The following is a 27,507-nucleotide window of genomic DNA, read 5'->3' on the forward strand; positions in this document are numbered from 1 at the left end:
CCATATCTGGGCTACATGAACTGAGCTGGAAGAGAAATCCAGTCTTCATCTGATCTGTTTAATGTTTGTCTCTCTACAAGATTATAAGCTCAAAGGGTACAGAAACCATGCCTCTCTTTTTTTTAATTAATTTTTATTGTGCTTTAAGTGAAAGTTTACAAATCAAGCCAGTTTCTCATACAAAAATTTATATACACCTTGCTATACACTCCTAGTTGCTCTCCCCCTAATGAGACAGCACACTCCTTCCCTCCACTCTTTCTTTTCGTGTCCATTCGGCCAGCTTCTGGCCCTCTCTGTCCTCTCATCTCCCCTCCAGACAGGAGATGCCAACATAGTCTCATGTGTCTACTTGAGCCAAGAAGCTCATTCTTCACCAGTATCATTTTCTATCCCATAATCCAGTCCAATCCCTGTCTGAAGAGTTGGCTTTGGGGATGGTTCCTGTCTTTGGCTAACAGAAGGTCTGGGGACCATGACCTCCAGGGTCCTTCTGGTCTCAGTCTGACCATTAAGTCTGGTCTTATGAGAATTTGGGGTCTGCATCCCACTGCTCTCCTGCTCCCTCAGGGGTTCTCTGTTGTGAGGAACCATGTCTCTTTTGCACACCATTCTAGTCCTAGGGTCTGGTACCATGCCTGATGTATAATAAATAAAAATAGGCACTCAATAAATACTCATTGAATGAAATTATGACTGTCTTCAATAGTTAAGAGTATAAATCATGAACATTTGTCTTCTTTTTCTAATTGTTTCAGTACTCATCTGCCTTTATTAATAGGAAGTCACCATCTTTCTTTTGAGTCGTCTGTTCACCCTAACCTGGTAAAGAACTCTGGGCACCCATTCATTCCAAGGCAATGAGTCCTGTTTCCAAATTCTAGGCAGAGGGAGAAAGAACTAGAAAGTCCAGTTAGTTCACTAGCATTGTTGCTTCTCTTGCTGACTCCCTCTGGTCCTGGACAGTGCAAGGGTTTAGAATACCAAAGTTACAGCTTTTTCAGCTAATTCTTCATGCTTAGCTGTTGATCCTCAAAAAATATTGCTGTGCCTGCCAGGCTCAGTCCTGGGGCTTTGAACCTTAGAACTAGCCCAACCCCAAGAACCTGAGGGCTCTAGTGTTGAGCCCAGATAAGCTGCCCTGATTCTTGATGCCTTCAAGGTTATTTCTCCTTTGGGACCATTGGTGTACTTTCCTGCCACTCCAACAGGTTTCCAAAACTTTAAATCTAGAGAAGAAGGAGTTGCACTATTGTCCCTTTTCCTCTCTGAAAGCCCTTGGGCTTCTTTTGCAAATTGGTCTACAGTCTTCCCTAGACACCCCCAGAACTCTGAACAACATTGCTAAAACACAGAAAAAAAGATCTTGTTATCTCTTGGCTAAGAGTGTCTTCCTGCCTTCTATTTACGTAACTAAGGGAACTAGCCAAATTATTTTTTTTTCTATAGTAAACAATCTGCTCAGAGTGATTCACACTCTTCATCTCTAGACATCAAAGATTTTTTTGCATACTTTTAAATTTATCATTTAAAAAGCATAACTTTTTTCTAAAATTCCACTTTACTAGGCACCTGGTTATAAAAGAACAAATGAAGTTACCATTACCTGTAATATGCTTTCAGCATAACTCCAAGGATTTGGGTCATCAGGGTTCTGTCCTCTGAACCGCCTAACAACATGCAAGAGCATGAGTAAGAAGTTCACTTTGGCTGGAACATTGGGTATATGAAAGGAATGAATAAGGTGCCCAAAGAGATTAGAGTCAGATTTTGGAGGCTGTCATGTTAGGTTGAGGAGGTTATTTTCATAAATAAAAATTAAAGTAAATGTCAAGCTGGGAGAAATTATTTGCAATAAATTTCTCGAAGGATTAATATCCTTTTAGTCTAAATTCCTTAAGCCCTCACCCAGTCTTGGGTATGGATGAGGAATATATTAAGAGTAATAGCGTTCATTGGCTTATGTCCCTTAATCATATTTGAGAAACTTCCCTTGTGTTTTTGGTTTGTTGAGTGTTTTTTATAACGAAAGGGTACTGGATTTTATCAGACCTTTTCTGCATCAATTGAGATGATCATGTAGCTCTTTTTCTTTGTCCTATTAATGTGGTGTATTACACTCATTGATTTTCCAATGTTGAGCTGCCTTTGCATTCCTGGGATAAATCCCATTTAATCATGGTGTATAATCCTTTTAATATGCTTTTGGATTTAGTTTGCTAGTATTTTATTGAGGATTTTTGCATCTATATTCATAAAGGATATTGGTCTGTAGTTTTATTTTCTTGTGACATCTGTCTGGCTTTGGTTTCAGAGTAATAGTAGCCTCATAGATTGAGTTAGGACATGTTCCCCATCAACTTTTTTTGAAAACTTTAAGAAAGATTGGAGTCACTTCTATGAATGTTTTGGCAGAATTCCCCAAGGAAGCCATCTGGTTCAGGACTTTTATAAGTGTGTCATGCTACTTTTAATTTGAATTTTCTTGATTATCAATAAAATTTACTATCTTTTCATATATTTATTGTCTCTTGTGGGTTTCATCTTGTGTTAATTGTCTGCTTATATCGTTTTCCCATTTTTTAAAGTTGGGTTGCTTATCTTTTTTGCTTTATAGGAGCTCTTTATATATTCTGAATATTAATCCTTTGCTGCTATATGCATGGCAATTATCTTCTGCCAGTTTGTGGCTTGTCATTATTCTTTGTCTATAGTGCATCCAGTTGAATTTATCAATCTTTTCCTTTAGAGTTTGTCCCATGTTTCATTCTAAAAGTTTTCCAATTTTGGTTTCTCACATTTAGATCTTTAATCCATCTGGAATTTGTTTTGTTGTCTATGGTTTCTATATAGATAACCATTTATTCTAGTAAAAAAAAATTCTAGTACCACTTATTTAATAGTCCCTATTGAGTTTTTTTTTTTTATTGAGTTGTTGCAATGCCATTTTTGCAATATGGAGGACAGTTTCTACACACTCTATTCTATTAGCTTGGTCTATTTGTCTTTCCCTGAGTCAATAGTACACTTTTTCAATTACTACAACTTCATAGTAAAAAATTTAAAAAAACTTTATGTTGTCTTGATTTATGGTAAGATAGGTTCCTCCTCCTCTTACCTTTGTTTCCAAATTGTCTTGTCTATTCTTGGCACTTACTCTTCCCAGTATATTTTAGGATGAGCTAGTGATGTTCAGTAAAAAACCGATGGGACTTTTGCCCAATACATTTTTCATCTAGTCGTCAGAGTGATCTTTTAAAAATGCAAGTTAGTATGAGCCCAAGAGACAGAAAGGACTACATAAACCAGAGACTCCATCAGCATGAGACTGGAAGAACTAGATGGTGCCTGGCTACCACTGATGACTGCCCTCACAGGCAACACAACAGAGAAGCCCTGATGAAGCAGGAGAACAGTGGGATGCAGACCTCAAATTCTCATAAAAAGACCAGACTTAACAGTCTGACTGAGACTAGAAGGACCCCAGAGGTCATGGCACTCAGATCTGCTGCTAGTCCAAGACTAGGACCATTTCCGAAGCCAACTCTTCAGACAGGGATTGTACTGGACTATAGAATAGAAAATGATACTGGTGAGGAGTGAGCTTCTTGGCTCAAGTAGACACATGAAACTATGTGGGCAGCTCCTGTCTGGAGGTGAATGAGAAGGCAGAGAGGAACAGGAGCTGGTCGAATGGACACGGGGAATACAGGGTGGAGAGGAGTGTTCCGTCACATTAGGGGGAGAGCAGCTAGGGTTACATAGCAAAGTATGTATAAGTTTTTGTATGACAGACTGACTTGAATTGTAAACTTTCACTTAAAGCACAATTTAAAAAATGCAAATTAGATTATATCACACCGTTCTTAAAACTCTTCTGTAGGGACTTCTTGGCAAATATGGCAGAAGGAAGAAAGAGCATAAAATATTCCTTCCCCAACACTTAGTAAAATGAACAAAATATAGTAAAAATTATCAACCATAAAACAAAGAAAGGAAAATAAACAAGTCATAAAAAACCAAACCCAGTGCCGTTGAGTTGATTCTGACTCATAGTGACCCTATAGGACAGAGTAGAACTGCCCCATTGAGTTTCCAAGGAGCACCTGGTGGATTTGAACTGCCAATCCTTTGGTTAGCAGCCATAGCACTTAACCACTACGCCACCAGGGTTTCCAAACAAGTCATAGACTTCAAAAACTGCCAACCGAAGTAAGAATCAAAAGTAGTGGTATGGTTGGGCCTGGCTCCTCAGGACTTCTCAGCTCATTCCCAGTCCCCCAAAGCAGTACTGAGACAAGAAAGAGCATCAACAAAATGTTTTTCTGCTACGTTAAATTATTTTCTTTAAAAAAGTTATATAGCCTGAGAGATAAAATTATTTCTCTAGCCATCCGTCATCCATTCATTAATCTATATACATTCTTCTTACTATTTGAATATATATATCCTATAAAGAGACTTCATCAATTGTTAACTATGATTATTCCTGGGTGGTGGGATTTGGGGGGATTTGTTGCTGCGTTCTTTGTTCTTTTCTCTATCACTTGACTTATCTATAAAAAGCCTGTATGATTTTTCTAAATGCAACAAAGTTTGCCTCTTCAGTTTAGTTAGAGGTGTGAACTGAGAATCTGAAGGAAAAAAAAGGAAAGAAGAAAGGTACCTGCAATTTGCTTGGGAGGTTCGTAAAACTGAGAATCAAGTGAAATTAGGCAAGTAGCCTCAAACTAATTGCTGTCCCTCACTTCCAGCTGAGGTAAGTACAGAATAAGTTTCCAATGGATATCTGCTCTAGCAAACAAACCACCATGTTTAATGAAAACCTACATATGTGCTCAGATTACTTTATTAAGAAAAGGACCTATAGAAGAAATTTTGCTGAGCTCTCTGTTCCTAGAAAAGCTGCATAACAATATCACTAGGAAGAGTGGAAGGCAGAACTTAAGAAGCTTCAGGGTGGCATTCAGAGTCGGGACTTACAGACTTATAGGATCAATGTGACTGGATAAATTTTAGGCAGTTTTTTGGGTAAACAGTTCACCGAAGTATAACATACATACAGAAAAGTGCGCAAATCTTAAGTGTAGAGTTTAGTAACTTTTCATAAATAGAACACACCTGTGTATTCAGCATACAGATTCCCCAGAACCCTCCTTTTGTGTTCCCCCAGTCACTCCAAAACCAAAACCACACCCACTGCCATTGAGTCAATTCCGACTCATAGTGACCCTATAGAACAGAGCAGCACTGCCCCATAGAGTTTCCAAGGAGCGTCTGGCGGATTCAAACTGCTGACCTCTTGGTTAGCAGCTGTAACACTTAACCACTACGCCACCAGGGTTTCCCAGACACTACTTACCTAAAATGTAACCATTATCCTGATTCCTAAGAGTATAGATTAATTTTGCCTCTATTTGAACTTTATATAAATGGATTCATAAAGTCTGGCTTCTTTTGCTCAATGTTCTGTTTGTGCAAGTCTTCCATGTTGTTTCATATAAAACAAAATCAAACCCGTTCCTTTGAGTTGATTCCGAGTCATAGCAACGCTACAGGACAGAGTAGAACTGCCCCACAGGGTTTCTAAGGAGCAGCTGGTGGATTTGAACTGCTGACCTTTTGGTAAGCAGCCAAGCTCCATAACACAGCACAACCAGGACTCTGTTCTTTCACGTTCATTCTCATTGCCGTATACTAATAAATTGCATAAATTAACTACACTTTATCCATTATACTGTTGATGAGAACTTTGGTAGTTTTCACTTTGGGGGCTATTATGAGTAGTGCTTCTATAAACATTCTTGTAGATGTCTATTGATGAATATATATACGCATTTCTTTTAAGTATATATCTAGGAGTGGAATTTCTGGGTGATTGAGTATGTTTATATTTAGCTTTAGTAGTTATTTCCCGTTATGCAAAGTGATTGTACTGTTTTCTTTTCCCCATCAAGATGTTCAACATCTTTCCATTTTAGCCATACTGGTGGGTGTTTAGTGGTGCTGAAATGTGATTGTAATTTGCATTTTCATGATGAATAATGAGACAGAACAAGTTTTCATATGCTTATTGGCCATTTGTATGTCCTCTTGCTTTAAGTGCTAGTTTTTTTTTCATTTTTTTAAAATTTCTATTGTGCTTTAAGTGAAAGTTTACAAATCAAATCAGTCTCTCACACAAAAACTTATATACACCTTGCTACACACTTCCAGTTGCTCTCCCCCTAATGAGACAGCCCACTCCCTCCCTCCACTCTTTTCATGTCCATTTCGCCAGCTCCTAACCCCCTCCACCCTCTCATCTCCCCTCCAGGCAGGAGATGCCAATATAGTCTCAAGTGCCCACCTGATCCAAGAAGCTCACTCCTCACCAGCATCCCTCTCCAACCCACTGTCCAGTCCAATCCATGTCTGAAGAGTTGGCATTGGGAATGGTTCCTGTCCCGGGCCAACAGAAGGTCTGGGGTCCGTGACCTCTGGGGTCCTTCCAGTCTCGGTCAGACCATTAAGTCTGATCTTTTTACAAGAATTTGGGGTCTGCATCCCACTACTCTCCTGCTCCCTCAGGAGTTCTCTGTTGTATTCCCTGTCAGGGCAGTCATTGGTTGTAGCCGGGCACCATCTAGTTCCTCTGGTCTCAGGCTGATGGAGTCTCTGGTTTATATGGCCCTTTCTGTCTCTTAGGCTCTAATTACCTTGCGTCCTTCATTCTCCTTTGATCCAGGTAGGTTGAGACCAATTGATGCATCTTAGATGGCTGCTTGCTAGCGTTTAAGACCCCAGAAGCCACTCTGCAAAGTGGGATGCAGAATGTTTTCTTAACAGGTTTTATTATGCCAATTGACTTAGATGTCCCCTGAAACCATGGTCCCCTAACCCCCGCCCCTGTGACACTGGCCTTCGAAGCATTCAGTTTATTCAGGAAACTTCTTTGCTTTTGGTTTAGTCAGTTGTGCTGACCTCCCCTGTATTGTGTGTTGTCTTTCCCTTCACCTAAAGTAGTTCTTCTATACTATCGAACCACTTTTTTTCTATCTAAATAGTGAATATTCCTCTCCCACCCTCTCTCCCTCCCCCCTCTAGTAACCGTCAAAGAATATTTTCTTCTCTGTTTGAACTATTTCTCGAGATCTTATAATAGTGGTCTTATACAATACTTGTCCTTTTGCAACTAATTTCACTCAGCAAAATACCTTCGAGATTCCTCCGTGTTATGAAATGCTTCACAGATCCATCACTGTTCTTTAGCGATGCATAGTATTCCATTGTGTGAATATACCATAATTTATCATTCATCCGTTGATGGGCACCTTGGTTGCTTCCATCTTTTTGCTATTGTAAACAGTGCTGCAATGAACATAGGTGTGCATATATCTGTTCGTGTAAAGGCTCTTATTTCTCTAGGATATATTCCAAGGAGTGGGATTGCTGGATCCTATGGTAGTTCTATTTCTAGCTTTTTAAGGGAGCGCCAAATCGATTTCCAAAGTGGTTGTACAATTTGACATTCCCACTAGCAGTGTATAAGTGTTCCAATCTCTCCACAGCCTCTCCAACATTTCTTGTTTTGTGTTTTTTGGATGAATGCTAGCCATATTGGAGTGAGATGGAATCTCACTGCAGTTTTGATTTGCATTTCTCTAATGGCTAATGATCGTGAGCATTTCCTCATGTATCTGTTAGCTACCTGAATGTCTTCTTTAGTGAAGTGTCTGTTCATATACTTTGCCTATTTTTTAATTGGGTTATTTGCCTTTTTGCAGTCGAGTTTTTGCAGTATCATGTAGATTTTAGAGATCAGGCACTGGTCGGATATGTCATAGCTAAAAACTTTTTCCCAGTCTGTAGGTAATCTTTTTACTCTTTTGGTGAAGTCTTTGGATGAGCAAAGGTGTTTGATTTTTCGGAGCTCCCAGTTATCTAGTTTTTCTTCTGCATCGTTAGTAATGTTTTGTATACTGTTTATGGCATGTATTAGGGCTCCTAACATTGTCCCTATTTTTTCTGCCATGATCTTTATCATTTTAGATTTGATATTTAGGTCTCATCCCTTTTGAGCTCATTTTTGTGCATAGAGTGGGGTATGGATCTTGCTTCATTTTTTTGCAGATGAATATCTAGTTATGCCAGCACCATTTGTTAAAAAGACTATCTTTTCCCCATTGAATTTTTTGGGGGCCTTTGTCAAATATCAACTGCTCATATGTGGATGGATTTATGTCTGGATTCTTAATTCTGTTCTACTAGTCTATGTACCTGTTGTTGTACCAGTTCCAGGCTGTTTTGACTACTGTGGCGGTATAATAAATAGGTTCTAAAATCAGGTACAGTAAGGCCTCTCACATTGTTCTTTTTCAGTAATGCTTTACTTATCCAGCGCCTCGTTCCCTTCCCTATGAAGTTGGTGATTTGTTTCTCCATCTCATTAAAAAATGTCATTGGAATTTGGATTGGAATTGCATTAAATCTATAGCTCACTTTTGGTAGTGTAGACATTTTTATAATGTTAAGTCTTCCTACCCGTGAGCAAGGTATGTTTTTCCACTTATGTAGGTCTCTTTTGGTTTCTTGAAGAAGTGTTTTTTAGTTTTCTTTTAATAGGTCTTTTACACCTCTGGTAAGATTTATTCCTACGTATTGTATCTTCTTGGGGGATACTGCAAATGGTATTCATTTAGTGATTTCCTCTTCAATGTTCTTTTTGCTGGTATAGAAGAATCCAACTGATTTTTGTATGTTCATCTTGTATCCCGATACTCTGCTGAACTCTTCTATTAGTTCCAGTAGTTTTCTTGAGGATTCCATAGGGTTTTTGGTGTATAAGATCATGCCATCTACAAATAGAGATACTTTTACTTCTTCCTTGCAAATCTGGATGCCCTTTATTTCTTTATCTAGCCTAATTGCTCTGGCTAGTACCTCGAGCACAATGTTGAAAAAGAGCTCGTTCCCGATCTCAAGCAGAATGCTTTTAGAGTCTCTCAGTTTAGGATGATGTTCGGTATTGTCTTTGTTGTATAAATTCCCTTTATTACACTGAGGAATTTTCTTTCTATTCCTATTTTGCTGAGAGTTTTTCTCATGAATTGGTGCTGAACTTTGTTAAATGCCTTTTCTGCATCAATTGATAAAACCATGTAATCCTTATCTTTTGTTTATTTATATGATGGATTACATTAGTTGTTTTTCCAGTGTGGAACCATCCCTGCATACCTGGTATGAATCCCAGTTGGTCATGGTGAATTACTTTTTTGATATGTTGTTGAATTCTATTGGCTAGAATTTTGTTGAGGATTTTTGCACCTAAGTTCTTGAGGGATATAGGTCTATAATTTTCTTTTTTAGTGGTGTCCTTACCTGATTTCAGTATCAGGGAAATGGTGGCTTCATAGAATAAGTTTGGGAGGATTCTGTCCTTTTCTACGCTCTGAAATACCTTTAGGATTAGTGGTGTTAACTCTTCTCTGAAAAAAAAAATCTGAAGGTTTGGTAAAACACTGCAGTGAAACCCTCTGGGCCAGGGTTTTTTTGGGAGTGTTTTGATTACCTTTTCAATCTCTTCTTTTGTTATGGGTCTATTTACTTGTTCTACCTCTGTTTGTGTTTGTTTAGGTAGGTAGTGTGTTTCCACAAATGCATCCATTTCTTCTAGGTTTTCAAATTTGTTAGAGTATAATTTTTCATAGTAATCTGATATGATTCTCTTAATTTCACTTGGGTCTGTTATATCACCCATCTCATTTCTTATTTGGGTTATATGCTTCTCTCCTGTTTTTCTTTTGTCATTTTGGCCAATGGTTTATCAATTTTGTTGATTTTTTTTCAAAGAACCAGCTTTTGGTCTCGTTAATTCTTTCAATTGTTTTTCTGCTTTCTATTTCATTTAGTTCAGCTCTAATTTTTAGTATTTGTTTTCCTCTGGTGCCTGTGGGTTTCTTTTGTTGCTCTCTATTTGTTCAAGTTGTAGGGATAATTCTTTGATTTTGGCCCTTTCTTCTTTTGGGATGTGTGCATTTATTGATATAAATTGGCCTCTGAGCACCGCTTTTGCTGTATCCCAAAGGTTCTGATAAGAAGTGTTTTCATTCTCATTGGATTCTCTGAATTTCTTTATTCCATCCTTAATGTCTTCTATAATCCAGTCTTTTTCGAGCAGGGTATTGTTCAGTTTCCCAGTGTTTGATTTCTTTTCCCTGCTTTTCCTGTTATTGATTTCCACTTTTATGGCCTTATGGTCAGAGAAGATGCTTTGTAATGTTTCAATGTTTTTGATTCTGCTAAGGCTTGCTTTATGACCTAATATGTGGTCTTTTCTAGAGAATGTTCCATGTGCACTAGAAAAGAAAGTATAGTTGGTTGCTGTTGGGTGGAGTGTTCTGTATATGTCTATAAGGTGAAGTTGGTTTATTGTGGCATTTAGATCTTCTGTGTCTTTGTTGAGCTTCTTTCTGGATGTCCTGTCCTTCACCGAAAGTGGTGAGTTGAAATCTCCTACTATTATTGTGGAGCTGTCTATCTCACTTTTCAATGCTGATAGAGTTTGTTTTATACATCTTGCAGCCCTGTCATTGGGTGCGTAAATATTTAATATGGTTGTATCTTCTTGGTATATTGTTGCTTTAATCACTATATAGTTTCCTTCCTTATCCTTTCTGATGGATTTAACTTTTAAGTCTATTTTGTGAGAAATTAATATTGCCACTCCTGCTCTTTTTTGATTGTTGTTTGCTTGATATATTTTTTCCATCCTTTGAGTTTTAGTTTGTTTGTGTCTCTAAGTATAAGGTGTGTCTCTTGTAGGCAGTATATAAATGGATCATGTTTTTTTGATCCATTCTGCCACTCTGTCTCTTTGTTGGTGCATTTAGTCCATTTACATTCTGTGTAATTATGGATAGGTACGATTTTTTTTTTATGATTTTATGGCTATCATTATGATGTCTTTTTTTGTGTGTTGTTGACAGTTTCATTTTCCCACTTAATTTCATGTGCTGAGTAGATTATCTTTATATGTTGTCCTTTCCTCATATTCGTTGTTGTTGATTTTGTTTCTGTTGAGTCCCTATTTTTTTCTTGTATTTTATTTTGATGTGTAGGATAGTTTGTCTCCTTTGTGGTTACGTTATTATTTACCCCTATTTTTCTAAATTTAAAACTAACTTTTATTTCTCTGTATCGCTTTATCTTCCTCTCCATATGGAAGATATGTGACTGCATTTCTTAGAACCTCTTTATTGTTTTAATGTTGTCTTCTTCTACATAATAACATCACTGTTTCCCTGTTTTGAGCATTTTTTTATCTTGATTTATTTCTGTGATTACCCTGTCTGGGTTGACTTCTGATTGCTCTGCCCAGTGTTCTAGTCTTGGGTTGATACCTGATATAATTGATTTTCTGACCAAAGAACTCCCTTTAGTATTTCTTGTAGTTTTGATTTGGTTTTTATGAATTCCCTAAACTTCTGTTTATCTGGAAATGTCCTAATTTCACCTTCATATTTGAGAGACAGTTTTGCTGGATATACGATTCTTGGCAGGCAATTTTTTCCTTCAATTTTTTATGTAAGTTATCACATTGCCTTCTTGCCTGCATAGTTTCTGCCGAGTAGTCTGAGATTATACTTCATGGCTCTCCTTTGTAGGCGACTTTTCATTTATCCCTAGCTGGTCTTAAGATTCTCTCTTTATCTTTCGTTTTGGCAAGCTTGATTATAATATGTCTTGGTGACTTTCTCTTAACATCTAACTTATGTGGAGTTTGATGAGCATCTTGAATAGATATCTTCTCATCTTTCACAATATCAGGGAAATTTTCTGCCAACAAATCTTCAACAATTCTCTCTTTATTTTCTGTTATCCCTCCATGTTCTGGTACTCCAATCACTCATAGATTAACTCTCTTGATATAGTGCCACATGATTCTTAGAGTTTCTTCATTGTTTTTAATTCTTTTATCTGATTTTTCTTCAAATGTGTTAGTGCCAAGTGCTTTATTTTCAAGTTCAGAAATTCTGCCATTCAGTTGCTCAAATCTGCTTCCTGACTTTCTATTGCGTTGTCTACTTTTGTAATTTTATTGTTAATCTTTTTAATTTCTGATTGCTGTCTATGGATTTTTCCAGCTTATTAAACTTTTTATTATGTTCCTGAACAATCTTTTTAATTTCTTCAGTTGCTTTATCTGTGTGTTCCTTGGCTTCTCTGCATATTGCCTCATTTCCTTCCTGATGTCTTGAAGGGGTCTGTATATTAATACTTTGTATTCTGCCTCTGGTAATTCCAGGAATGCACTTTCATCTAGAAAGTCCCTTGATTCTTTGTTTTGAGAGCTTGTTGAGGCAATCGTGGTCTGTTTCTTTATGTGATTTGATATTGACTGTTGTCTCTGAGCCATCTATAAGTTATTGTATTAGTTTATTTTATGTTTGCTTACTGTGTTGTAGCTTCTTGCTTTGTTTTGGTTTGATATGCCCAAATCGGTTGCTTGTGTGAGCTAGCTTGAATATTTTCGCCTTTGGAGCTTTGATGTCTTGTCCACAGATGGCTAGAGCTGTTATCAGGTATATCAGTCTAGGGGTCCATTCATTTTTCTTGTATGAATTCAGCTCAGATGTTCAGGTATCTGATCATCAAGTGTGTGCAGACTCTGTCCTACAGTCTTAGGAGATTGGTGTAGGTACCGGTATCTGGTTGCAGCAGGGTGTCACACTCTCAACAAGGCAGGGGGCTGAGAATCGTCCCCCACGTGTCTCTGAGGAAAGCCTGTCCCTGTTCCCTACAGCATGCAGGTGGGTGGGTCCTGCAGACAGACCACGGGTACCCAATGTTTTTGGCTGTAAAGACTCGGAGGTACCAGTTATCCTTGGGCTACTGCCACAGGTGGCTGGGTGACCTAAGTGGAGCTACCAGTCCTTAGGCCCCTGATGTGGGTAGATGAGGACCCTGTTTAATAGACAAAGCAATGTCAAACATCAAACACTCACCTCTCTGCCCCACAGCTGAAATGGTTGGAGTCTGCCAACGAGGGCCTATTCTCCTGAAATAGGCCCACACAGGTCCATGCAGAGGGGAGAGATATTCAAAGTCCATGCACCATTTATGCGCAGACAGGAGCTGCTTCTGTCCTGAGCTCCGCTGGTTAGTGGAGCTGGCAAATTACCTTTTCCCCAGTTGCAAATTTATTCCTTCTCCAACGCCGGGAGTATGGCTCTAGGCACTCAGCAGGGCTTGTCTCAGGCCCAGGGAATTCAGCTGCTGAAGCCAGCTTGGGAGCAAGGGGCACGTTAAAATATATGTAAGTACTTAGCTATTGCCGAGAGTCCCATTCTTCTCTGGTTCCAGAGGTGTGAATCTGTTGTGCGGCTAGCTCCTTCTCCCTGAGAAAACTACGGCCGAACGATAGTACCAGCCCACCGTTGCTGCTCCCGGGAATGGTGCCTGAAGGCTCCCCACAATTCAGGTCCAGTAACTCCTTTCTGCTGTGAACCATTTCTTCCTCCCCCGCCCCTCAGTTTGTTTTCTAAGCTTGCCTTTGATGCTTGGTGCTCCTAGCTTGTCATAAATATACTCGTTTCACTTCTTTTTTCAGGTCTTTGTTGTAAGAGGGCTTGTTAGAAACGTCTGTCTATTCCGCCATCTTGGCTCCGCCTCCTTAAGTGCTAGTTTTAGGTCATTTTTCAATTGGGTTGTCTGCATTTTTTATTTTACTGATTTGTAGGACTTCTTTATGTTTTTGAGATACGAATTGTTTCTTGGATGCATGAGTTTTAAGTATCTTCACCCTTCTCTTCATCTTGACTTTTCACTCTCTTAATGGTTTCTTTTGCTAAATAGAAGTTCTTTGTTTTAATGAAGTCCAATTTATCATTTTTTCCCTTTATGGTTCACTACATTTGTCCTCTGTTTAAAAATTCTTTGCCTACCTCCAGACAATATTTTGAAATATTAGTTTTCTCCCTCCCTGTATTTTCTCCTTTTCCCTTTCTCCCTTTCTAACATATAGCAGAGACTCTGAAACTTTCTCTCAAATGCCAAGTAGGTAAATCGAAAGGAGGAAATGAAGTAAAAGAGTTGAACAGAAGATTTCAAAGGGCAGCTAGAGGAGACAAAGTAAAGTATTATAATGACATGTGCAAAGACCTGAAGATGGAAAACCAAAAGAGAAGAACAGTCTTCATTTCTCAGGCTGAAAGAACTGAAGAAAAAATTCAAGCCTGGAGTTCAATATTGAAGGATTCTAAGCAGAAAATATTAAATGACTCAGGAATCATCAAAAGAAGATGGAAGGAATACACAGAGTAACTATACCAAAAAGAATTGGTTGACGTTCAACCATTTCAGGAGGTACCATATGAGCAGGAACCAATGCTACTGAAGGAAGAAGTCCGAGCTGCATTGAAGGTATTGGAGAAAAACAAGGCTCCAGGAATTGAAGGAATAACAATTGAGATATTTCAACAAATATCTGGAAGTACTCAGTTGTCTACCCCAAAAATTTGGAAGACAGCTACCTCACCAACCAACTAGAAGAGATCTATATTATGCATTATCCCAAGAAAGGTGATTCCACAGAATGCAGAAATTATTGAACAATATCATAATATCACACTCAAGTAAAATTTTGCTGAAGATCATTCAAAAGTGGCTGCAGCAATATATCCACAGGGAACTGCCAGAAATTCAAGCTGGATTCAGAAGAGAACGCGGAACAGGGATACCGTTACTAATGTCAGATGGATCCTGGCTGAAAGCAGAGAATACCAGAAAGATGTTTACCAGTATTTTATTGACTATGCAAAGGCATTCAACTCTGTGGATCATAATAAATTATGGATAACATTGCGAAGAATGGGAATTTCAGAACACTTAATTGTGCTCATGAGGAACTTGTACGAGGACCAAGAGGCAGTCATTCAAACAGAACAAGGGGATACTGCATAGTTTAAAGTCAGGAAAGGTATGCATCAAGGTTGTATCTTTCCACCATACCTATCCAATCTGTATGCTGAGCAAATAATTTGAGAAGCTGAACTATATGAAGAAGAATGGGGCATCAGGATTGGAGGAAAACTCGTGAACAATTTGCGTAATGCAGATGACACAACCTTGCTTGCAGAAAGAGAAGAGCACTTGAAGCACTTACTGGTAAAGATTGAAGACCACAGCCTTCATTATGGATTACACTTCAACATAAAGGAAACCAAAATCCTCAAAACTGGACCAATAAGCAACATCATAATAAACAGAGAAAAGACTGAAGTTGTCAAGGATTTCATTTTACTTGAATCCACAGTCAACACCCATGGAAGCAGCAGTCAGGAAACCAAAAGATGCATCGCATTGGGCAAATCTGCTGCAAAAGACCTCTTTAAAGTATTGAAATGCAAAAATGTCACCTTGAAGACTAAGGTGCACCTGACCCAAGCCATAGTGTTTTCAATTGCGTCCTATGCATGTGAAAGCTGGACGATGACGCCTTTGAATTGTGGTGTTGGAGAACAATATTGAATATACCAGGGACTTCCAAAAGAACAAAAAAATCTGTCTTGGAAGAAGCACAACCAGAAAGCTCCTTGTAAGCAAGGACTGTGAGATGATGTCTCACATACTTTGGACATGTTGTCAGGAGGTATCAGTCTCTGCTGAAGGACATCATGCTTGGCAAAGTACCAGGTCAGTGAAAAAGAGACAGACCCTCAACAAGATGGATTGACACAGTGGCTGCAACAATGGATTTAAGTATAACAATGATTGTGAGGATTGCAAAGACTGGGCAGTGTTTCATTCTGTTGTACACAGGGTTGCTATGAGAAGGAATTGAGTTGATGGCACCTAACAACAACAGAGAGAAGACTCTGTGATTCACTGCCTTCTGGGGAATATGTGGCCAACCTGAAAACAGATTACCTTGTGTTATGGATTGAACTGTGCCCCACCCCGTCCCGCCCAAATATGTGTTGGAATCCTAACCCCTATACCTGCGGATGTAATCGCATTTGGCAATAGAATTTTCTTTGTTTCGTTAATAAAGCAATATTAGTGTAGGATGTGTCCTAAACCTAATCACTTCTGAGTTATAAGGAGCAGCTTAGACACAGAACAAGGAAGCACAAACAGGGGAAGGTAGATGCCAAAGGAACATCGCCAAGGAACTGAAGAATGACAGGGATACAAAGCTGGGACAAGGATCTTCCCCCAGAGTTGTCAGAGAAGCTTCTCCTATAGCCAGTGCCCTGAATTCGGACTTCTAGTATCCTAAACTGTGAGAATGTACATTTATATTCTTTAAAACTACCCATTTGTGGTATTTCTGTTACAACAGCACTAGGAAACTAAGACAGCTTATGACCTTTCTTTTCTAAAAGCCTAAGCACATTGAGGAGAATTATGTTTGAGGGAGAAAGGGGTTTCCATTATATCCGAAAGAGATGTCCTTTGTGCTTGTGAAAGGAGAGAAGTCAGCTGGGATCTATGCCTTCCTTCCCACAACCTCCTGGTGATGGCCCGGAGAGGAATAGCTGCTTAATGAGTCTGGGGGACAAGAATGCAAGGCTTTGGTTTACAAGCATTATAAGAAATTTCTGTGTCTCAGGCTTGCCACAGAAGCCACAGAGAGCCTGCCAATCTAAAGGTACCAAGTGGACAATATCTCTCAGTGATAACACCTTCGCAAGATGTGACATTGTATAAGGCCCCAGAACCAGATGGGGAGCCCTAAGAATATAACTGAAATTGGCCCCCTTCCAGATCCAGCAGAAGTAGCTGTATCTACTTCTTTATGTGGCAATTTCAGAAGTTTGAGATTGAATTGAGAAAGGGGATCATTAAAAACTACTCATAGAAGTAACCCTAATCCTTCTTAAACTTTTCCAAAAAATAGAAAAGGAGGGAACACTTACTCATTCCCAACTCGCTTCCTAACTAATTACTCTGATACCAAAGCCAGACAAAGATACCACAAGGAAACTACACACCAATATCCCTCATGAATATACATGCAAAACCCCTCATCAAAATATTAGTAAACCAAGTCCAAAGGAATATTAAAAGAATTGTACACCATGGTCAAGTGGAATTTATGCCAGAAATACAAGGGTGGTTCAACATTAGAAAATCAACTACTTTAATAGAACAAAGGAAAAGAACCACACAATCATATTGATACATGCAAAGACAGCATTTTACAAAGTCGAACACCCTTACATGATTAAAACTCTCAACAAACTAGGAATAGAAGGTAAATCCCTCAATATTATAAAGGGCATTTATGGAAAAAGCCGACAGCTAACACAATACTCAGCGGAAAAAGACTGAGATCTTTCTCCTTAAGAGCAAGAACAAGGACTTCCGGCCAACACAGCACCATAGACAGAAGCACCACGCCGTCCCTCTACAGCAAAGACCTGAAAAACTAAGTAAAACAGAGACAATGACATTCCTGGAACCTGAAGTGTGAGATGAAGAGATAAAGAACTCAGCCAAGAACTGAATGGAATAAGAAACTGACAAAAGACACAGAGCCAGGAGAGGTACGTGTGAAGGGCCTCAATGCTAAAGCAGCACTGATCCGCCATCTTGGACTCCTGTCGGGGATCGGCAGACAGGGAAGATGGGAAAGCAGCTTTGTGGAACTCCCAGCAAGAGACAGAGCACCCGATAACCAGCGATATGTGCTTGCCCAACCCCCATTCTCTCCCCGCTACTCTACCTCTGAGCTTCCTGGCTGGCTGTGGTGGCTATGCCGGCCAGGAAGTGCAGCGTCTGTACTGCTTGTATTCGCCCCACCCACGTCTGAGATCAAGGACAGGGAGTATGGGAAAGCAGCTTCACGAGGTTCCCAGCAAGAGACAGAGCACCCGATAACAAGCTATATACGAACTCCTAACCCCCTCTTTTTCCTCCCGCTTTCAGCCTCCTCTTCCTGCCAGCTGCAGTCTCTTGGCCAGAAGGCAACTGCTTTAGCCTCAGGCTGCTTGGATTCACTCTGCCCACACTGGCCGGGTCCCTGAGCTGGTGTTGGTTCTTCCTCTTTTGGTTTCTTCTGTGCCGCCTACCACCTCCCCCTCCTTTCTCTGGAACATCTGGCTCCATGTGCCATCTTTGCTTCTTGAAAGGCTGTGAAGCCATGCTAGACTGTGGGACCACTCCCCAGGACCCCCACACCACACTGGTGGGATCCCTGGGGCTTTTTCTGCCTTGTGTTGATTTGTTCTGTTTTGTTTGTTGGTTTTCTCTTTCTTTTCCCAGCTTGGGAGCCCCTTCTAGCCAGGCTCCACTGCATAGCTTAGAAGCCACTCCCCCAATCTGTACATGGAACATTCTCTAGAAGAGACCACATATTAGGTCATAAAGCAAGCCTTAGCAGAATCCAAAACATTGAAATATTACAAAGCATCTTCTCTGACCATAAGGCCATAAAAGTGGAAATCAATAACGGGAAAAGAAATCAAACACTTGGAAACTGAAAAATACCCTGTTCAAAAATGACTGGGTTATAGAAGATGTTAAGGATGGAATAAAGAAATTCATAGAATACAATGAGAACAAAAACACTTCCTATCAGAACCTTTGGGACACAGTTAAAGCAATGCTCAGAGGTCAATTTATATCAAACAATGCACACATACAAAAAGAAGGAAGGACCAAAATCAAAGAATTATCACTACAACTTGAACAAATAGAAAGAGAGCAACAAAAGAAATCCTCGGGAAGGAGAAGAAAGCAAATAATAAAAACTAGAGCAGAAGTAAATGAATAGAGAACAGAAAAACAATTGAGTTAACAAGACTAAAAGCTGGTTCTTTGGGGAAAAAATCAACAAAATTGATAAACCATTGGCCAAAATGACAAAAGAAAAACAGGAGAGGAAGCAAATAACCCAAATAAGAAATGAGATGGGCAATATCACAACAGACCCAACTGAAATTAAAAGAATCATATCAGGTTACTATGAAAAATCATACTCTAAAAAATTTGAAAACCTAAGAGAAATGGATGAATTTCTGGAAACACACTACCTACCTAAATTAACACAAACAGAGGTAGAACAATCAAACCCACAACAAAAGAAGAGATTGAAAAGGTAATTTAAAAACTCCCAACAAAAAAAAGCCATGGCCTGGACCGCTTCACTGGAGAGTTCTACCAAACTTTCAGAGAAGAGTTCACACCACTACTACTAAAGGTATTTCAGAGCATAGAAAAGGACGGAATACTACCAAACTCATTCTATGAAGCCACCATATCCCTGATGCCAAAACCAAGTAAAGACACCACAAAAAAGAAAATTACAGACCTATATCCCTCAAGAACTTAGATGCAAATATCCTCAACGAAATTCTAGCCAATAGAATTCAACAACATATCAAAAAAAAATTTACCGTGACCAAGTGGGATTCATACCAGGTATGCAGGGATGGTTCAACATTAGAAAAACAATATAATCCATCATAGAAATAAAACAAAAGACAAGAACCACATGATCTTAGCAATTGATGCAGAAAAGGCATTTGACAAAGTTCAACACCCATTCATGATAAAACCTCTCAGCAATATAGGAATACAACGAAAATTCCTCAACATAATAAAGGGCATTTATACAAAGACAATACCGCACATCATCCTCAACGGAGAGAGTCTAAAAGCATTCACCTGAAGACTGGAAACCAGACAAGGATGCCCTTTATCACCACTCTTATTCAACATTGTGCTGGAGGTCCTAGCCGGAGCATGTAGGCTAGATAAAGAAGTAAAGGGCATCCAGATTGGTAAGGAAGAAGTAAAAGTATCTCTATTTGCAGATGACATGTTATAGCACACAGAAAACCCTAAAGATCCTTAAGAAAACTACTGAAACTAATAGAAGAGTTCAGCAGAGTATCAAGATACAAGATAAATATACAGAAATCAGTTGAATTCCTCTAGACTGACAAAAAAAACACCGAAGAGGAAATCACCAAATCAATACCATTTACAGTAGCCCCCGAGAAGATGAAACACTTAGGAATAAATCTTACCAGAGATGTAAAAGACCTATACAAAGAAAACTACAATACACTACTTCCAGAAACCAAGAGACCTACATAAGCAGAAAAACATACCTTGCTCATGGATAGGAAGACTTAACACTATGAAAATGTCTATCCTATCAAAAGCAGTCTATAGATACAATGCAATTCCGATCGAAATCCCAAGGACTTTTTTAATGAGATGGAGAAACAAATCACCAACTTCATATGGAAGGGAAAGAGGCGCCGGATAAGTAAAGCATTACTGAAAAAGAAGAACAAAGTGTTAGGCCTCACTCTACCCGATTTTAGAACCTATTATACTGCCACAATAGTCAAAACAACCTGGTACTGCTACAACAACAGATACATAGACCAATGGAACAGAATTGAGAATCCAGACATAAATCCATCCACAGATGAGCAGCTGATATTTGAGAAAGGCCCAAAGTCAGTTAAAAGGGGAAAAGACAGTCTCTTTAACAAATGGTGCTGTCATAACTGGATATCCATCTGCAAAAAACTGAAACAAGACCCATACCTCACACCATGCACAAAAACTAACTCAAAATGGATCAAAGACCTAAATATAAAATCTAAAATGATAAAAATTGTGGAAGAAAAAATAGGGACAATGCTAGGAGCCCTACTACATGGCATAAACAGTATACAAAACATTACTAACCATGCACAAACACCAGAAGAGAAACTAGATAACTGGGAGCTCCTAAAAATCAAACACCTATGGTCATCCAAAGACTTCACCAAAAGAGTAAAATACCTACAGACGGGGAAAAAGCTTTTAGCTTGACATTTCTGATCAGTGTCTGATCTCTAAAATCTACATGACACTGCAAAAACTCAACAACAAAAAGACAATTAACCCAATTAAAAAATGGCAAAGGATATGAACAGGTACTTTACTAAAGAAGACATTCAGATACCTAACAGATACATGAGGAAATGCTCACAATCATTAGTCATTAGAGAAATGCAAATCAAAACTACAATGAGATTCCACCTCACACCAACAAGGCTGGCATTAATCCAAAAAACACAAAATAATGTTGGAGAGGTTTTGGAGAGACTGGAACACTTATACACTGCAGGTGGGAATGTAATATGGTACAACCACTTTGGAAATAGATTTGGTGCTTCCTTAAAAAGCTAGAAGTAGAACTACCATACAATCCAGCAATCCCACTCCTTGGAATATATCCTAGAGAAATAAGAGCCTTTACATGAACAGATATATGCACACCCATGTTCATTGCAGCACTGTTCACAATAACAAAAAGATGGAAGGAACCAAAGTGCCCATCGACAGATGAATGGATAAATGAATTATGGCATATTCCGATAATAGAATACTACACACGATTAATAACATGATGAATCTGTGAAACATTTCATAACATGGAGGAATCTGGAAGTAATTACGCTGAGTGAAATTAGTAATAAATGGACATATATTGTATGAGACCACTATTATAAGAACTCAGGAAAAGGTTTAAACACAGAAGAAAATATTCTTTGATGGTTATGAGTGTGGGGAGGGAGGGAGAGGGGTATTCACCAATTAGATAGTAAAAAGTAAGAAAATTAGATAGTAGACAAGAATTATTTAGGTGAAGGGAACGACAACACAAAATAAAAGGGAAGTCAGCACAACTGGACTAACCAAAAGCTATGAAGTTTTCTGAATACAACCAAACACTTCGAGGGACAGCATAGCAGGGGCAGAGGTCTGGGGACCATGGTTTCAGGGGACATCTTGGTCGACTGGCATAGCAAAGTGTATTAAGAAAATGTTCTGCACCCAACTTTGGTGAGTGACGTCTGGGGTTTAAGAGCTAGCATTTGGGCATCTAAGATGCATCAATTGGTCTCAATCCACCTGGAGCAAAGGAGGATGAAGAATGCATCAATTGGTCTCAATCCACCTGGAGCAAAGGAGGATGAAGAACACCAAAGACACAGGAAAATATGAGCCCAAGAGACAGAAAGGGCCACATAAGCCAGAGATTCCAACAGCCTGAAACAGGAAGAACTAGATGGTGTCCAGCTACCACCAATTACTGCTCTGACAGGGAACACAACAGAGAATCCCTGATGCAGCGGGAGAAAAATGCGATGCAGACCTCAAATTCTAGTAAAAAGGCCAGACTTAATGGTCTGACTGAGACCAGAAGGATCGCAGAGGTCATGGTCACCGGACTCTCTGTTAGCCCAAGACTAAAACCATTCCCGAAGCCAACTCTTCAGACAAAGATTAGAGTAGACTATAAGATATAAAATGATACTGGTGAGGAGTGTGCTTCTTAGCTCAAGTAGACACATTACACTATGTGGGCAGCTCCTGTCTGGAGGTGAGATGAGAAGGCAGAGGAAGAGAGGAGCTTGTTGAATGGACATGGGAAATACAGGGTAGAGAGAAGGAGTGTGCTGTCATATTGTAGTGGGAGCAACTAGGGTGACATAACAATGTGTGTATAAGTTTTTGTATGACAAACTGACTTGAATTGTAAACTCTCACTTAAAGTGCAATAAAAAAAAAAAAGAATTTACCAAAAAGGTGAATAGACAAGTTACAGACTGGGAGAATATCTTTGGAAACCATACATATGACAAGAATCTAATAACCAAAATATATATAAAACTTCAACAACTTAACAACAACAACAAAAATCCCAATCATAAAATAGACAAAGAACTTGAATAGACATTTCATCAAAGAGGACATTCAAATGGCCACCAAACACATCAAAATATGCTTAACATCATTAGCCATCAGAGAGATGCAAATCAAAACCACAGTGAGATACCATTTTACTCTCATTAGGATGTCTAAGATAAAAAAATAAATAAAATAACAAATGTTGGTAAGGATGTGGTGAAATTGAAACACTTACCCATTGCTGGTGGGAATGCAAAATAGTACAGCCATTGTGGAAAATAGTGTGGCAGTTCCTCAAAAAGCTAAAAATAAAACTATGACCCAGCAATTCCACTCCTAGTTATATACCCAAAAGACCTGAAAGCAGAGACTTAAAAAGAGACTTGTACACCAATGTTCATTGCAGCACTATTCGTGATAGCCAAAAGTTCGAAACAACCTAAATGTGCATCAACAGATCAATGGATAAACAAAATGTGGTACATACATAAAATGGAATGCCAGTAGGAGAACTGAAGTCTTGATACTTGTTACCATACGGATGGAGATGGAAGACATGCTGAGTGAAATACGTCAGTCAAAAAAGGACAAAATTGTATGAGTTCACTTGCATAAAAAGACAAGGCAAATGTATAGAAAATAAAGTCTATTAGAGGTTACCAGGGGTGGGAGGGAGGGCGAAAGGGGGATAGAAATGCTGCATTAAGGGTAGAATTACACAGCTGATTTTTGTAATTGCTGTTAATAAGTTGTACACTTGTAAAAAGCTGAATTGGCAAAAGGTTTTGTGATATATTTATAACAATGACCAGAAAAAAAAATATCTGCTGAGGCTGTTTAAGTACAACAAAAAGCCTCATGGCATTTGGTTTCTTGGTTTGGATTTAGGGTCATGCTTTCGTGGGACATCCCAGTTAATTGGCCTAATAATATGCTTAGCGCTTCTGTTCTACCTCCTAGTTTCTTGCATAGTGCCTGGGGTCTTAAAAGTTTGCAAGCAGCCATCCAAGGCAGAAGGAGTAGCCTCTATTTGCCTGGAGCAACAGAGGTAGAAGGAGAGTCAGGAATAGAAGGAGGATGTGGAATGTGTGGCTAATTGCCTCCAGGAAAAACTGACTCCTTTCCCATGAGATCAGAAGAAGTGGCTGGTGCCCAGCTACCATTACTGAACATTTTGATAAAAGATTCTGTAGAAGAATCCTGATCAAAAGGGGGAAAATGCAGTGGAGAATTTCAAATTCTCATGGACTTCAGACCTTATGGCGTCATGGAGGCTGGATAAACCCCTGAAACTATTGCCCTGAGATAATCTTTAAACCTTAAACCAAAAATATTCCCTGAAGTTTTCTTAAAACCAAACAATAAAAAATAGTTTAGCTTAACTAGTAAAAAATGTCGGCCTTGATCATTACGCTCTTTTAAGAACTATCTATATAGGATCAAATTGACAAGAGCAACTTGAAAGATTAGATAGCGACCTTAGGGGTCAGTGAATTCATGTTAACAGGGGAGGAGCAGCTAACAAAAGAAGGGTGAGGATGCTTGCACAACTTTAACAATGTAATCAACATCACTAAATGATACATGTAGAAACAGTTGAATTGGTGTGTGTTTTGCTTGTATATTCTCAACAACAACAACAGAAGATATATAATTAAAAAAATAATAATGCCACCTAGCCACTTTGGGCTCCTCATGCCACTGGATCAACAGGCAAAGAAGGGAGTTACCATATCGGCCAGTGTGATTGATCCTGATTACCAAGGGAAAATTGGATTGATACTACACAACGAAGGTAAAGAATTGAATGTCTGGAATACAGGAAATACCTTAGGGCGTCTCTTAGTACTACCATGCCCTGTGATTAAAGTCAATGGAAAACTGCAGCAACCCAATTCCAACATGACTACTAACAGCCTGGACCCTTCAGAAATAAAGTTTTGGGTCACCCCAACAGGCAAAGAACCATGATCAGTGGAGATGCTTGCTGAGGACAAAGGGAATACGGAATGGGTAGTGGAAGAAGGTAGCTCTAAATATCAGCTACTACTACCTGACCAGTTGCAGAAAGGAAGACTGTAGTTGTTGTGAGTATTTCTTCTTTGGTTTGTTTTATGTTCGTGTACAGTAAATATCTTTGTTTTTTTTTTTAACCCATTAAAAATTATAAAATAGAAGATGTACAGGGCAGGGCAAACATGGCACTATAGACAGAAGCACCACACCATCCCTCCACAGCAAAGACCCAAAAGTCTAAGTAAAACAGACAAACATCAATCCTGGAACACTAAGTGTCAAATGAACAGACAAAGAACTCAACCAAGCACCAAATGGAATAAGAAACTGACAGACAACAGAGAGCGAGGATAGATACGGAGTGGCAGTCCCCTACACATCACGGATTCGCCATCTTGGGCTCTTCAGCAACTGAGAACAGTGGACTAGGACTACAGGAAGGTAGCTTCACAGAGCTTCCACCAAGAGACAAAGCACCCAGTAACTAGTGATACATGCTTTCCCACCCCCTACCCTTCTTCCCCTGCTTGTTCTCCTCTGCTTCCTGGTGAGCCAAGGTTTCTTGGCTGGGGAGGTGCCCACTCCTTGTCACTTGGATTTGCCCCACCTACACTGACCGGGTCCTTCAGTGCCATTTTTTTTGTTGCCATTGTTGCTTTTTTCGGCTTCTTTTGGTTTCTTCTCGCTCCCTCACCTCCTATCTCTTCCTTTCTCCAGAACACCTGGCCGTGTGTGCCATCTCCGCTCCTTCTTGACAGGCTGTGAAGTGCCGCTACTCTGGAGAACCACTCCCCCAGTTCGCACCGCCACACTGGTGGAATCCCTGGCAGTATTTTTTTTCTTTTTTTTGTTTTTCCTCATTTCTCGGTTTCTCATCTCTCTCTACTTTCCTTCTTTTCATGTGTCCTGAATACCTGGAGCTGTGTGCCATCTCTACCCCTTCTAAGTGGGCTGTGCAGTGCTGCTTGGATTGGGAGCCACTTCCCTGATCTATGCTGCCAAGCCAGTGGGCTCACTTGGGGATTTTTTTTTCCTTTTCTCAATTTCTTCTCTCTCTCTACCATCATTCCCTTCTTTTCTCCTGAACGCCTGGTGCAGTGTGCCATCTCCGCACATCTCTGCATCTAGATGGGCCATGCAGTACCTTGAGGCTAGGGAGCCATTTTCCTGGTATATGCCACCATACCAGTGGGGTCCCTTGGGGCATTTTTTCTCTCTTCTTTTCTCAGTTTCTTGTCTCTCTCTACCTTCCTTAGTTCCCTTTCTCCTGAACACTGAACACTGTGCCATCTCTGCTCCTTCTTGACAGGCTGTGCAGTGCCACGTGACTGTGGACTCACTTTCAGTGGGCTCCCTTTGGGCATTTTTTCCTTTTCTTTCTTTTTTCCTCAGTTCCTAGTCTCTCTCTAACTTCCTTCCTTCCTTACACTTCTCCTGAACACCCGATGCCATGTGCCATCTCTACTCCTTCTTGACAGGCCATGCAGTGCCACTCAGCTGGGGACCTGCTTCTGGTGGGCTCCCTTGGGGCATTTCTCTTTTCTTTCTCCTTTTTTTTTCTCAACTACTTGTCTCTATCTACCTTCCTTCCTTACCTTTCTCATAAACATCTGGTGCCATGTGCCATTTCTCCTCCTGGATGGGCTGTGCAGCACTGCTCGGCTGGGAACTTGCTTCCAGTGGGGTCCCTCAGGGCATTTTTTTCTTGGTTTCCTGTCCAAACCTTCCTTCCTTTCCTTTCTCCCAACCACCTAGCATCTTTTTTTCTCAATATCTTGTCCCTCTTTACATTCCTTCCATTCCTTTCTCCCGATGACCTAGCCACGTGTGCCTTTCTCTCTCCTTTTTTTCATCTAGCTTCTTATCTCTCCCTCTCCCTTCTTTCCTTCCTTTCCTTTCTCCTGCCCACCTGGCTGCGTGTGCCGTATGTGTCCTTCATGACAGGTCATGCCTCACCACCTGGTTAGAAAGCCACTGGCACACAGCTTCCCAGGGTCTGTGACACTACCCGCAGGCTCCCTCAGCACTTTTTTTGGCTCCTATTTATTTCTCCTCTTTCTTTTCTTTCCAACATTCACTTAGTTCCACACATCACAATATCCCCCTACCTCCTGCCTATCTCCACCATGTGCTAAGCATTGCACCCCCTGAGCAGCACAGGCACAGTCTCACCCTGCACTGACCCCTGACCCTGCCCTGTTGGCCCCAGTACCTGCCACAAATGACCCATCCCACAACCTCCCCTGCCGCTGGACTTGCCCCTTCTGCACCATAGCTGAGCAACTAGCCCTACCCATTGGACAAGGTGGTGAGAAGTATCGTGCCCATAGACAAGCAAACATCAAACAATGTCCAACCTACCTGCTCAGACATAACCAAAAAAAAAAAAAAAAAACAAAAAAGCAGGATGAAACAAACAAATCTACAATCAATAAATGAAGAAAATAACTACTGAATGTCCCAAAGAGAGCAGACAATATCAAAACATAAAAAAAAAAAAAACAGGATAGGATGGCTCCAGCAGGCGTCCAAGATAAAATACCAGCTGAACTTCCAGTAGAAGAAAAGGGACAGAAGCACCTGATAGGATATTCAAAACTCTAATATTCAGGGCTATCCAAGAGTTGAAGGAAAAAGCAGACAAAAATGAAGAAAAAATAGACAAATTCATGGAAAGACAGACAAATCAATGAAAGAATTCAGGAAAATAATACAAGAACAAAATGTTAAAGTCAATTCATAACCAGAAATCATAAAAAAAAGCAATTAGAAATCCAAAAGATAAACAACAAGATTTCAGACCAG

Source organism: Loxodonta africana, chromosome X (assembly GCF_030014295.1).
Source record: "Loxodonta africana isolate mLoxAfr1 chromosome X, mLoxAfr1.hap2, whole genome shotgun sequence".
NCBI classification, from domain to species: Eukaryota; Metazoa; Chordata; class Mammalia; order Proboscidea; family Elephantidae; genus Loxodonta; species Loxodonta africana.